The sequence below is a fragment of the Bos grunniens genome, chromosome 13 (genome assembly GCF_055505025.1).
Source record: "Bos grunniens cultivar Pamir isolate PY7600 chromosome 13, Bosgru_T2T1.0, whole genome shotgun sequence".
NCBI lineage: Eukaryota > Metazoa > Chordata > Mammalia > Artiodactyla > Bovidae > Bos > Bos grunniens.
Genome location: NC_141177.1, coordinates 17,280,001 through 17,294,755, shown reverse-complemented (window position 1 = coordinate 17,294,755; position 14,755 = coordinate 17,280,001). Strand labels below are relative to the sequence as shown.

General features: G+C 52.8%; 1 long non-coding RNA gene across 4 annotated transcripts in view; it reads right to left on the bottom strand.

Moving 5' to 3' along the window:
- Positions 1 to 12,941: 12,941 nt before the first annotated feature.
- LOC147360282 (uncharacterized) overlaps positions 12,942 to 14,755 on the bottom strand; it is a 4,559-nt gene continuing 2,745 nt past the window's right edge. For all 4 annotated transcript variants that reach the window (XR_015139066.1, XR_015139064.1, XR_015139065.1 and 1 more), the window contains exon 3: positions 12,942 to 14,068. This is a non-coding gene — a long non-coding RNA (uncharacterized LOC147360282). The remainder of the gene's footprint in view (positions 14,069 to 14,755) is intronic.

The following is a 14,755-nucleotide window of genomic DNA, read 5'->3' as shown; positions in this document are numbered from 1 at the left end:
TCTGGAATGGATTAGTGCCAAGAACAACAAAAGGATCCAACCTAATTTGGTTTTAACTCACATCCAGTCAGTCAGCCTTCACAGTGGCTCTTGTCAGGTTCAGTCCTCCATGCTGTTTAAAAAGCAATGTTGTCCTCGGTGTTCACTGAGGATGCCACCTTGCATCTGGGGACAATTTGGCTCAAACCATGGTAGTTTCCTTCCCTCAAAGCCTGAATCTCTGGGAGGAAAAAAAAATGTATATATATATATATATATATCCCAATTCCGTCTCTGTCCACTAAAAAGAAACTTAATCTTAAAATTTCCTTGTCTCCTGTTTAACAGTTGCAGAATGTATTTCATGGTCTGTCTTTTCTCTGGAACTGGCAAATGGTGCTGTGATGAATCACCCTGCTCCTTGGGAATGTTTTGCTCCAAGAGCTCAAGGGGGTACGACAAGATGATAAACAGCCTCTGGAATGATCCCTCCTCCCCTACCGCGGCGCCTGGCGTCTGTGAGTTCACAGAACTGGACCGTGCCTGAGCTTCCAGAGGCTGCTGCATCTAGCCCAGTTTTGCAGATGAGGAAACCTAGGCTTTAGCTTTCCTGGGAGGAGAGCCATAGAACAGGGCCAAGACCATCTGAGCATGATTCACGTTATGCCCGTGGACCATGCCTTTGTCGCTCTGAGCTTCAGCTTCCTCCCCTGGAACATGAGCATGAGAAGCCGGGTGTCCCTTTCAGTTTCCTTTCTTTCAGGGCCTCTGTGCCTCTGCACGTCCACTTGGTAGGTATGCTAAGCCCGAAATGTGGTACTCTGCCTGGGAGCCAGAGAAGGATCAAAGTCTGTGGGCCTTCACAAGGCACCACCGGTTCGGTTCAGATGAGATCTGTTCAACGAACACACCCACACCTCAGCTCTGTGCAGACCCTGAGCTGGGCACTGCTGTGGATCAGATGTGGCCTCTGCCCTCAATTTGTGGAGCCAAGTGGACATGCAGACAATCGGATAGACAATCGGATAGGCAAGTCTGGTGATGTTATACCTGACGGGCTTTGGGAATGCAAGGGAAGTCCCTCATCCAGCCTGGAAGAGAATCAGGGAAGGCTTCCAGGAGGAGGTGACAATGCCAGAGGATTAGCATCTGGTGGCACTGATGAAGGAGGGGTTGACCAATGGAATGAGGTGTTGGGCAAGACCCTTCCCCACTCTGGGCCTAAAACTCCCAGGAGCACACTTCCAGGGGGATGGCTAACTCAGCTGAGAGCTGTGGTCACTCTGGACTTTCTGAAGTGGGGAAAGTGTTTGCTGGTTTCTTTCTTTTTTTTTTTTAATTAAATGTTTGGGAATATAGTTGCTTTAGAATGCGTTAGGTTCTACTGTACAGCAAAGTGTATCAGTCACACATATACATATATCCCCTCCCTTTTGGACTTCCTTCCTATTCAGGTCACCACAGTATATTAGGTAGAGTTCCCTGTGCTATAGAGTAGGTTCTCATTAGTCATCTATTTTATACATAGTATCAATAGTATGCATGTGTCAATCCCAATCTCCCGATTCCTCCCCATCACCCCACTTCCTTTTGATGTTAAGTTTCTAAGCGTGGAGGGCGCCTAGTCCAGCAGCCAGGTGAGGCTCCTTGTTCTGGCATTTGAGCACCCTGGTCCCCTACAGGCCCACAGTCCCCAGGAAGCACCAGGGTGCCCCACACACCTCTTGGCTCTGACAAAGCCCTGGTTTGTGTGGGAATACTGGGGGTTGAGAGAAGTGACAGTGAGTCATCTGCCTCCCCTAACCCCACACCCTGTCCTGGGTCCCCTGAAGAAAATCCACGGATGGGAGGGAGCGCTCCATGCTAACACAGGACTGGGGCACCGCCAGCTGGACTGTATCAGAAAGGAAGTTATTCTGAAGTGTCCATCCCTCTGGCAAATGGGCGTCCCTGCCCCCAGATGGGCAGGGCGGCAGCCCAGGACCCTCAGCCCCTGTTAGCTGCCCCCGTCTCTCTCCTGCCCTCTCCAGCCAGACTTAGATGTTGGAAAATGTGAGGCCACTTTCTCTGTCCTCCTCTCCCCTTCCTGTTCCTTCCTGAGCTCTTGTGATCCAGCTCCCAGCCCCTACTCCTCTGCACCCAAGCTGTGTCTCCACCCCCTGGACACTCTGTCATCCCAACCTTCTCTCACGTGACCCCTGGCAACATCAGGATGATCCAGAAGAACCACCTTCTGGGAGCCCAGGACTCCCTTCAGAGGCATCCCCCGCCCATGGTCTTTTAGACATGAGGGCGTCTTGAAACTCTGCCTGGCTTTCTTCTCATCCTATACGCTACATCCTACTCCAAGCCTCAGTTTCCTCATCAAGGAAATGGGCATAATAACAGTACCTATTCCTAGGGGTTGATGAAGGGATTAAATTGCCTGATGCAGAATGTGTGCAATGAGTGTTGGCTGAAGTATTCATTTTTTCCACATCACCATGGATACTTAAAAGGTTTTTCCAACATAATTTGGCCAATGCCGAACTTGTGACTTTTTGCCCTCAGCTGGCTCCTACCCAGGCTTCCCCATCTCAGCTAACAGCAACTCCATCCACTCAAACCCAAAGCCTGGGGATTCATCTCGATTCCGCCCTCTGTGTGCGCCCACGCTCCCGATGCAAGCAAGGACTGTGGGCGCTTCCTCCACATGCAATTGAATCATGCTCTTCTCCACCTCCCCTGCCCCTCTGCCATCTCCCCTGCCCCCGACCCCTGGGATGAGCCACCTTCACCACCCCCCAAGAGGGCGTCCCAGCCTCCTCGCCCGCCTCTCTGCTCCTACCTGCCCCCCTGTAATCCCCCTCTGAGCAGCTGCCAGGGGGATATTTCAAAAACATACATTGAATCGTGTCACTCCCTCTTGCTTAACATCTATAGGCTTTCCAGTGCATTTAAATAAAGTTCAAGGCTCTCGCTACAGCCCAGGAAACTCCAGGCCCTTTTCCAGGCTCCAGCTTCACCTTTCTGCCTGCGCCCCACGCCACCCCCCACCCCAACTGCTCCACCCAGACCAACTCAAGCCCATTCTCACCTCAAGGCCTTTGCCTGAACGCTCTTCCTCCTAAGTCCTTGTATGGCCACTCTGTATATCTTTCAAATTTCAAAGCTAAAACTCATCTCCTCTGAGAAGCCCTCCCAAACCTCCTGTCCTCAGTGCTCCCCACTCTTCCCCATCACACTCCAGGCTTCCTCTCACCCTAGTAGGTAGCACGATCCGCCTTTCTATAGGTTTGTGCCTTTTTTATCCATCACCCCTCACACCAACCGGTGAACTTCACACAGGCAGGAGCTGTGTGTATTTTATCAACCATGTGTACCCACAAGATGATAAAGTAAATATTTAATCAACTCCCAAGTCCTTAACCAGATCTCTGCTCCTGGGCTCTGTGACCTTGGGGAAGTTTCTCACCCTCTCTGGGCCTTGGGTTTCCTGTGCCCGACAGGTAGATGGACTCCTTCTCCTCGTCTGGGCCCCAGGGGCAGCGGGGAGGGAGGCAGCCTGGCTGGCACCATTGCCTACTGCAGACAGTGCTCCACCGTGTTTACTGAGCTGCACTGAGTCAAATAGCCCTGCCCCCAAGGCCCTGAAAACACAGATGCCAGAACCTCCAGGAATGAGAAGCCGGAAGGGGAGCTAGGCTCAAGGCCCCGGGAGCTCTCTTACCTGTTGGATGGTTGTGAGTACTCAGTCGCTCAGTCATGTCTGACTCTTTGTGACCCCACGGACTGTAGCCTGCCAGGCTCCTCTGTCCATGGAAGTCCCCAGGCAAGAGTACTGGAGTGGGTAGCCATGCCCTCCTCCAGGAAATCTTCCTGACTCAGAGATCGAACCCACGTCTCTTGCGTCGCAGGTGATTTCTTTACTGTCTGAGCCACCAGGGATGATTAAATATGTTTAATTATTGGGAGGTAGATGCGGTAGAAGTTGAGGACAGACCACAGCGACAGGAGGCGGCAAGAGACCTGGTTCAAACTGGAGTTGTGGGGAGGTGCGTCCCCAGACTCCGTCATTGGGATGGGAGAGGTATCAGACAGGGAAGGGCCAGGCTCCTTTCTGGCTCCTTCTGGGATCCCCAACCCCAGCGAGCCCCTCCCTGAGCCAGCAGGAGTACGGGGAGAAGGTGAGGCCAGACTTGGAGTGTGACCTGAGTGGCTGGCCCAGTTCCTGGTATGGAAGGCTGAGTGAATGTGTTAGCCTCAGGCAAGGGCTGAGACAGGCCAGGCAGTGTTTCTGTGGAGCTGGGAAATCCAGGCCTGAGATTCCTGTCCTGACAAGCCTGGGGCCTGTTCAGTGTCAAGCCCTGTGGGTAAGGAGGGGCAGTGCTGGGGTACAAGGATGACCCCGGCCCAAACTCTACCCACTCGGAGCTCTCAGCCTGTGGTGGGGGGAATGGTCAACTGGACATTCCTTGTGAGACAGGCAGATGAGGTTTGTGAAACTTTGACCCAGACTGGGGGAATCACTGTGTATGTGTGTTTGTCGCTCTTTGCAACCCCATGACTATAACCCGCCAGGCTCCTCTGTCCATGGGATTCTCCAGGCAAGAATACTGGAGTGGGTTGCCATGCCCTTCTCCAGGGGATCTTCCCTACCCAGGGATTGAACTCGGGTCTCTGGCATTGCAGGCAGATTCTTTACCAACTGAACCACCAGGGAAGCCTGGTGGAGGGGTGTCAGGGGAGGGGCCAAAACATGAAGAGGATTAACCTGGGAGGAGAGGCAGGGAAAGGATCATCCCTTGTGGAATAGAGAGTAAAGGTGAGACAGTGCTGCTGGTTCGGTTCAGCCCTGGGGAGGATGCAGACAGGACTGGAGAGGCTGTCTGGCCCTGTGTGGCCTCTTCTATGGGCTGTGGCCTGAGGCCACAGGGGAGCCACTGAAGGACAGAGTGGTGTCCTGAAAATAGGAAGGTGAGGGCTGTTAGAGGAAGAGTGGGGGATGGGGAGACCAGAGGCCGGGAGATCATGAAGAGACCCGGATGCTGTCTGGATGCTCCAAGCTCACCTGAGCTCTGGGGGTGGGGGAGTATCCAGGATGCCAGAGTGGGAGAGGGGAGCGTGTCCTGGGGAAGGATCTGGAGGATGATGGACAGACAGGTCCAAAGCTCTAGAGAGAGAGACCAAGACATGGGAGGGGGGCTCGGGTGAAGCTGGGTGGGTGCTCCCTTCTGGACTCTTCTCCCTCTGGCTCTCTGGAGGCAGGGAGCAGGCTTGGTCATGGAATGTGAGGGAGTTAACAGCCTGGGGGCTATCCCGAAGCCAAAGGGAGTCAGAACCGAGGGACAAAATCTCCGTAGGATGGACAGTTGTGGAGGCGTGTTGAGACTCATTTGAGGTCTCAGAGGAGCTGGAGAGCCTGTGGCCTCCGGCCTGGATCAACCTCCTTTATTGGCCTGTCCTCTTCTGCGTCTCTTCCTGTCCCCTCCCAGTGGCTTCTGCAATCCCTTCCCAGAGGAGTGTGGCCTCAGGCTCTGGTTTGGGAGAACTGGACCAAGATGGAGATGAGTGGGAGCCTGCAGACTGTGGGCTCCTCCCGGGCTACTATGGGCTGTGCCCTCGGCCCCAAACCCAGGCCCCGGGCCAAGGAGCCCCCCTCCTTATCACCTGCCTCTGCCCCATCCTGGAAGGGCCTGTGGACATACACAGGGTGAGCCAAGGTCTAGGGAAAGAGAAAGAGCAGGGCCCCAGAACATCATGGAAGAGAACCAGGCACTTCCCCCGGGAGCCTGGCTCTTCCTCATCAGGTGGGGCCAGGAGCAAAATGAGCCACAGGATCCCATGTGGAGGCACCTGGGGGTGGAGGGTGGGGGTGGGTCACCCAGAGCGGGTGGGGAGAGGCCAGGTGCAGGGCCAGCTCACCCTCATGGACCTTGGCCCCCAGGAGCCCTGAGCGGTGGAGTCTATGACCAGGCCTGGCCCTGGGCGTCCAGACCAGTGAGGCAGCCGATCAAGTCACAAATAATCTCTACCACTTTCTATTGCCCCCGAATCAAAACCTCAACCAATCCTGAATATTCATTGGAAGGACTGATGTTGAAGCTGATGCGCCAATACTTTGGCCACCTGATGCAAGAGCCGACTCATTAGAAAAGACCCGGATACTGGGAAAGATTGAAGGCAGGTGGAGAAGGGGACGACAGAGAAGGAGATGGTTGGATGGCATCACCGACTCAATGGACATCAGTTTGAGCAAGCTCTGGGAGATGGGGAAGGACAGGGAAGCCTCGTGTGCTACATGGGGTTGCAGAGCCTGACACGACTGAGCAACTGAACAACAAAAATCATGACCTCATTTTAGAAAATTTAAAACATAAAGATAAGCACAGAAGAAAAAATTATTAAGCTCATCTGTGAGTTGCCCCTCATCCCCCTATCCCTGGGACAACTGCTCGAAATGTGGTAGTGTTTATTCCTTTTATTTTCCCTACTCCCACATTTTTTTAAAAACAGAAATGGTATTATATTGTTAATACTATAACATTTAAATGTACTAGTAGAGTATGAACCCTTTCGGGGCAAAATATATAGATGTACACTGCTAATTTTAAGACTGTCACAGCTGTCCACTTTTCTAATGGAACCGTAAACTGGCTACACCAGAAATAATAACAATAACAATAGTAATAATATCCATTTACTGAGCATCTAGCATGTGTCATGGTCCCATAAAGAAGGCTAAGTGCCAAAGAATTGATGCTTTTGAACTATGTGCTGGAGAAGACTCTTCGGAGTCCCTTGGAGAGCCAGGAGATCAAACCAGTCAATCCTAAAGGAAATTAACCCTGAATATTCAATAAGGACTGATGTTAAAGCTGAATCTCCAATACTTTGGCCACCTGATATGAAGAGCCTACTCATTAGAAAAGACCCTGATGCTGGGAAAGATTGTGGGCAGGCAGAAAGGAGGGTGACAGAGGATGAGGTTGTTGAATGGCATCGTCGACTCAATCGACATGAGTTTGAGCAAGCTTCAGGAGATACTGAAGGACAGGGGAGCCTGGTGTGTTGCGGTCCATGGGGTCACAAAGAGTTGGACACGGCTGAGTGACTGAACAAGAAGCATGTGTCATGCTTCTAAAAACCAAAGGAAATGTGTACAGTTACCCCTAGTTTATAAATGATACCAGTGAGGATGACAGGGTCAGGTGCCTTGCCCAGGGCCACAGAACTATCCAGGCAGGATTCAAAGCCCTGTCTTCATAGTTGCTCTTAATCATGATGTCTGGCCACCTCATAGCCTCCTTTCCCAGGCCCCCATGTCTGTTTCCACCCAGAAATTCCGATGAACCGATGCTCTGAGTCTGCCTTTCACCCGTTCCACTCAGAGGAAAGCTTTGTATTGGGGTCGACAGAATGGGGGGTGGTGGGGCAACCCTTTCCATCTCCCCTGCCTGTTCCCTTAATTAAGGCTCCCTGGATGTGGCATTGAACCTTTCCCCTCAGCAGCTATGGAAACAACACTGGCCAGAAAGGGGAAGGGACTTGCCCAAGATCACACAGTGCAGAGGCTGTACCAGACTTCCAATTCACCATCCCAGGTGTGGACAGAGCCTGCAGGATGCATGGGACATAGAGCCTAGAGGCCCCTGCTACAAAGACAGGGTTCGTGCCAGTCTTGCTCGCTGCTGATTTGCCTGCCAGGCAGGAGGCATGAATGGGTAGAGAGGATACAGGGACCAGGAGGGGTCTCTGCCGAAGGCCTCCGGGAGGAGCTTAGGATGGGCTGAGGAGGGCAACTGGGGTTTGGACTAGTGGAGGGGAGAGGGCGGGCTATCACGGGCAGAAGAATGGAGGTAGGAAGGAGAAAGTGTATTTTGGAGGGCAGGGGCGGGACACGAGACCAAGTGTCTGAGTCTTTGAGTGACCAGAGCAGACCCCAGGAGGTTCTGGGCCCAGACTTTGGGGCAGTGCCCCCAACCAGCAGAGCCCGGCCCCCGGGTAATTCCTGAACAAGAGCAGAAGGAGGAAGTTGTATAAGCGACACTCAGCTGGTGAGTGGGAGGCAGGGCTGGGTTTCATTTCCAGACAGTCCTGGAGTTGTTCAGCTCTGGTGGCCGCCCCCGCCCTCGCCCATTCCCACTGCCTCTGCCCTTGACTCAAGGCAGTGGTGAACCCGAAAGCCCAGGGGAGGTCAGGAAGGAGGCATCAAGGCCAAGAAATGGGGAAGTCCCATCCCGTGGGAATGCCCTCAGAGAGCTGCTCGATGCGTTTCCTTCTCTGCCAGACCAGGTGGTGAACTCTGGCGGCTGGGGCTGCAGTTTCCACATCCTCTCTCCCTGGCAAACTCCTTCCCATCCTTCAAGACCCAATTGAAAGGTCCTTCACCTAGGAAGATGCCCAAGAAAGCCCCACCAAAGCAACTTGACAAATCGCTCCCTCTCTGAGCTCTCCAGCACTCAGACTGCTCTTGAAAATAAGGAATCATTGTTTATGGAGAAATTTCAGGGCCCAAAGTGCTGTATTAGATCCCCCAGAGCTCCAACACCTTATCGCCTCCTCTTAGCATCACTGAGCATCATGGAGAGAAGGTTCCATCACCAGCTCCTTTCCATGAAGCAGCATCGTGAGGCTTAGCAAGATCACGTGGGTTGCAGACGGTGGGGCTGAATCTTCCAGACATGGAAGTTCATGGCTCTCTGGCTCTCCTGCTCAGGGTGTTTCAGTATCTGCTTCCCCTTCTGGTTTGAGAGCCCTCAATGGGCAGGGTCTGTGTCCCTGCACACCTGGCCCAGGGGAGGTGCTGACCTATGGACAAAACTCTGAAACTCTCAAGGACCTAGGCTGCTGTCCTGTGTACAGTAGGTATTTGATAAATACCTGTGCCATCCAGAACCCTTGATCCTAGTTCGGGCTGTCATGAACTTGCATGTGACCTTGGGAAAATCTCTTCTATTCCCCAGTCCTTGGTTTTCCAAGTTTTAAAAGGAAATGTTTAGTGACAGCTCTCTTGGCTTCCTGTCTATCCTAAAATTCTGTCCTTTGTTAAAGAACATAACAGAGCATATGGTGGCAGTGGTTTAGTCACTAAATCATGTCCGACTCTTGGGACCCCAGGGACTGTAGCCCACCAGGCTCCTCTGTCCACGGGATTTCCCAGGCAAGACTACTGGAATGGGTTGCTATTTCCTTCTCCAGGGGATTTCCCCACCCAGGGATCGAACCCACATCTCCTGCATTGCAGGCAGATTTTTTACCACTGAGCCACCAGGGAAGCCCAACATGGCATATACTCCCCAACTGGTTTCCCCTATAACTGCCATCTTCCATCAGGATGGTAGATTTGTTCCAATGAATGAGCCAATCTCAGTGTACTATTGTTAACTAAGGTCCATAGTTCATTCAGAGTGCTAAGTTTTCCCCTAATGTCCTTTTTATGTTCCAGAATCCCAATCAGGATGCCATATAACATTTAATCATCATGTCTCCTTAGGCTCCTCTTGGCTGTGAAAATTTCTTGGACTTTCCTTGTTTTCTATGACCTTGACAGTTTCGAGAACTGGTCTGCTGTTTAGTAGAATGTCTTTGGACTACTGTGTCCGATGTCTTTCTCATGAGGACATTGGGATTGTGGATTTGGGGGAGGAAGACCACAGAGGTGAAGTGCTATGTTCATCATATCATATCAAGGGTACATATTATCATCCTGCCCTATCCCTGTTGATGTAGATCTTGACCACCTGGCTGAGGGAGTGTTTGTCAGGTCTCTCCAAGGTAATGTTACTGCCTCCAACCCCATGCTGTCCTCTCTTGGAGGAAGAAGGCACGGTGAGCACCCCCCATCTAATGAGCTGGGAGTTATGCACCCCTCCTTGAGTTACCATTTTTTTCTTCTTTAGTATCTACTTTTCAAAGTACTCCCACAGAACATTGCTATGTTCCATCTATCCAACAGACCTGGGAAATGTGGGAGATGGAGACATTCCATGAGATGGAAGCAGAGGCTCAGGGTAGGAGAGGTCAGGTGCGGCGTCCAGCTCTGTGGGTCTCGCCTCTCCCTACTGGACGTGAAATACGCCCAAGGTCTGGGTGGGACAGAACCACAGGGCCTGAATTTCAGACTCAGGAGGGCTTGAGATCGAGGTCCTGCCCTCCCTCCCCAGGGCACATTGCCTTGCCTCGCCACAGTTTCCTCATCTGTACAGTAGGAATAAAAATAGCTCCTACCCTGTAGTGCCGTGACGAACAAGCACATTGCTATGCACAGACCCCAGAACAGGGCACTGCCCAGGGAGCTCCGGCTATGGTCACTGTGGGTTGTTGCGACGCTGATTATTTTCACAAGCATTCTGTGAAGCCCTTCTGCTGCAGACTGTCTCCTCTCAGCTCAGCAGGTTTCTCACCCCCTCTGATGTCTGGGGTCACAGCTCTGGCTGCAGATTTCCGCCCTGCCCTCTGCCCTCCTGCCAGGCCAGGCAGATCAAGGGCCCTGGTTCCTTTTATCTTTTCTCACAAACATTCTGAGATTCTGGCGGAAGGAGGCTTGGGGTGGAGGAGGGCAGGTTCTGCTGGCCAATAACTCTCTGTGTGACCTTGGGAGAGTGTCTGTCCCCCTCTGGGCCTCAGCTGAGGGGAGTGATGTGAAGAATAGCTGAGTTTCTTAGTGGGGGGGGGCAAGAGTCTCCCCTATTTTCACATGGGCAGCCTCTGTTCTGTCTCCAGACTCCAGGCTGAGAATAGAAGTTGGAATCACACATTTCCATCTGTGAAGTGACCGTGCAGACCCAGAAGGTGGGTTGCGAGGACTAAGTGTGCGGGTGGCATTCCAAGGTCAGCGCCGTCACTTGCTGGTCTTCGCTTGGGCTCTATCTGCTCAGGTGCTCACTGTTTCCATCCCTCCCCGGAGGTGGGCAGATGCTGCAGGAGCCTGCAGTTGGCTGACCACCCCTCTGGAGGCCGGCCTCTGAGGACACATACGCTCATTTGCTCCCAGCTCCTTCTGGTTCTCATGGGATTGGGGGCAGTCCCTTGGCATCCTGGGTCTTAGGCCTTCGGGCCAGTTTGGCCTCACTCCCTGGAATATAGGTTTGCGCCCACACACACACTGTAAGCCAGGGGCTCCACCTCCGCTGGTCCTCAGCTGTAGTTGCCATCAACCCAGAGGCCCCAGACTGCTCCTCCCACCCCTCCATCTGCTCCCTGCTCAGGAACAGCACCTCTCGACCAACCCTCCATGGCTCCCCATTGCCTCCAGGACAGAAGCCAAGCCTGACATTCAAGCATCTTCAGGGCTCCCCCTAGCCTCCCTTCCCACCTCCCTTCCCCCAGCCCAGGCACCCACTGCTCATTACACTGTGCTCCTTTAGCACTGCCTGAGCCCCACTGCTCATTACACTGTGCTCCTTTAGCACTGCCTGAGCCTGCTTCCAAACAGGGTTTTCAGCCTCTGTGTCTTTGCTCATGCTGGTCCCTTTGCCCGGAACGCCTTCTCTGCCCATCTTTCACCTGCAACTACTTCCTCCGGCTTCTATATTCTCCATAGACAACCTTCTTCCTTCACCCGGACTCCATCACACATGCAGAGTCAGAGCCCCATCCCTCCACCCCCTAGTGCTTACCCATCACTGTGCCAACCACCACACCATCACTCTTCCCCGCTCCTCCAGACTGTGAGCATCTCCAAGGCAGAGACCAGACCTGGCTTGTTCACTACTGAATCCCAGAGGTGAATGTGCAGAGCACAGACCCTAGCACATAGTAGATGCTCGGTAAATATTGACTGACCAGAGGAAGGAAGAGTATGGCTTAGCCAGGGGCTGGCGGGTAGAGGGCATTCCAGGCAGACGGACCAGAGCAGGCGCTTCAGGGTGGAACAAGCTGCTGTGATAACAGGGAGGCAGGCTTCCCATAGTCAAAGTCATGCTTCCCATAATCAAAGCTATGGTTTTTCCAGTGGTCATGTGTGGATGTGAGAGTTGGACTCTAAAGAAAGCTGAGTGCCGAAAAATTGATGCTTTTGAGCTGTGGTGTTGGAGGAGACTCTTGAGAGTCCCTTGGCCTGCAAGGAGATCCAACCAGTCCATCCTGAATATTCATTGGAAGGACTGATGCTGAAGCTGAAACTCCAATACTTTGGCCACATGATGCAAAGAACTGACTCACTGGGAAAGACCCTGATGCTGGGAAAGATTGAAGGCAGGAGGAGAAGGGGACGACAGAGGATGAGATGGTTGGATGGCAACAGCTACTCAGTGGACATGAGTTTGAGAAAACTCTGGGAGTTGACGATAGACAGGGAAGCCTGGTGTGCTGCAGTCCATGGGGTCGCAGAGTCTGACACGACTGAGCAACTAGACTGAAGTGAATTGATTGAGGCTTCCCAAGTGAGGCCCGAGCAGTTGGCGAGGCTGATGCCCTGGACATCTCTGTCTAAACTGTAAATTGTAGTGCCACGAGAGGTGCCAAACCCATTTCACAGCCTCAGGCCAGAGTCTGTCTTCTTTTCCACCTTGTCCTGTAGCCCTGAGCCTGGTTCTTCCAATTGCAGCAGACTATCTAGGGAATGAGAGGGCAGGTCTGGAATTTCCCACCCAGAGCCTGGGATGGGTCAGCTTCCCAGTGGCTTTCCAAGGATGTGCTGGGCTCAGGGTGGGTGAGGCGAATAGCCTGGGGGAGGTGCCACGGATCTGCTGCCAGCTGTGAGGAGCCAGGCCTCACCCCACATGCTCCATCCTGCCCTCGGTTGTGGCTTTGACCCAGGTTGGGGGGAGGAAAAGAGAGGAGGTTTCCAGAGACAGAGAACTGTATACAGCTGGTGCTCACCATCTCCACAGTGTTGACATCAGTAACATCTGTCATCTGCTGGGTGCTTGGGGTTGGGAAATTATCCCTCTTGGTGTCCCAGGCCTGGCACGGGGCTGGGTATATTATCAGTGACCAGTGTTTGCCGCCCATGGACAAAGATGAATGATTGGCAGGTATGAAGCAATGAGCTGCTGTTTTACTAACAATCTTTTAAGCAAAATAATATACAAAGAGTCACTCACCAGTTCCCCAGGCTAGACCAGCAAGCAACTCTTGAGCCTGCATAATCCTGGTAAGGTTATTGCTCCCAATTTATTGATGAGTAAATTGAGGCTCAGAGAGGGCAGGATCACATAGTCAATGAATGGCAGAGTTAGAACTCTTGTATGTATATCCCTAATCCCAGTGCTGTCTTGGCCAGAGAGTGTCGCTTGGCAGTGCCTACTCTGTGCCAGGGAATAGGCCAGAGTCCCTGCCCTCTGGGTGGGGACAGACACTCCCAAATGGCTCGGGGTGTGCCTCCAGCAGAAGATTGTCAGGAAACTTATCCTGGAGGAGGCCACACTTACTTAGGACCATGATGGACTGGGACGTTCGGGAAGCTAGAGAGGTGGGGCGAGCATTCCTGCTGGGGGTTACAGCCTGAGTGAAGACCCAGAGGGGTGGTTGAAAATAACGAACTCTTCCAACGCTCAATCATGAAACCACCGTGCTGGCCACATCCTCCCAAAAGACCTCCTGAGAACCTCAGCGGCTGAGCCGAGCCACTGGTGGCTCCAGGTGGAAGGCCACATATGCGCTCAGAGAGCCAAGAGGGGTCCCAGCTGCCCCCTCTCCTCCAAGACAGCGGTAGGGTGTGAAAAGGGCTGAGACACACTGAGGGGACATCGCTTCATTTCACGTTCGCGTGAGTCTTCTGAGGGGAGCACTCTCTTTAGCTCCTTTTGCAGGTTGGCATAGTGAGGCTCAGAGAAACTCTGCTCCCCTCAAGGAGATGTAACCATGAAGTGGCAGAGACGGGACTTGAACCGAGGTCTGTGGGTCCAAAGTCTATGCTTTTAAGCGCTCTTGTCATCCAAGCTTTAGAAGAAGCCCAGAACTTTCGACTGAACTCCTGGGGATGAATCTAGTGATGGGCTGGTAAATATTTAACAACTAGCTCTCTGGAATTAAAAAAAAAAAAGCCTTGATTTGTCGTGTCTGCTGGTTTCTGCGGTGTTAAAACTTCCACTTCTGCTGACGTCAAGCTACCAGCATGATATCACTGAATGTGGAGTTGGGAAGAGATGAACCCGATCTGCTCCTGCACGAGAGAAGAGCCAGGTTCAGCACACCACTGCATGAACATCCCGCCCTCAGCCCAGGCCCCCCAGTAAAGGCCTGTAGGCCTGTCTGAGGAGTGAATGAGGGCTGAGAAACCTGCTCCTCCAGCTAGGGCCCCGCCCAGAATATCCTAGGAAGCTGGGGTTAATCTTTAAACCACCTTTGCAAATACCTGCAGCCATTTCACCAGCCAGGGTTGGCTTCTGGTGCTGGCTCTATTGCTGACTTGCTATGGGGCTTCAAGCGGCCCCTTCCCCTTCTGGCCTCAGTTTACCAACCATAAGCGATTTACCTTTGTTGAGCACAACCTCAGCCACCCTAACTCCTGTCAGTTCTAACCTTCCCAGAAGTTGTCTGTGGACATGTTTACTCCCGTTTCATGGGCGAGGGGACCTGGGCTGGGGAAGGTGACGGGCTCGTAGAAGGTACGGCAGCTGGGCAAGCAGTCTAGGTTTGAACCCAGATCAGTCCAGTTTAAGGCCTTGCTCATTCCTGGTCTCCCAGATACTGTACTGTACCCTGAGGCCCTGCCTCCCGTGGTCTCGAGTTTCCCTCCCTGCTCCTCTCAGGAGAAGTCCAGGCTTCTACCGTTTGACCCGGACTGGGCTTTACTTTCCCATCTGTGAAATGGGAAAACTTTCAGAGAAGGAAAACAGAGGCAGATGGT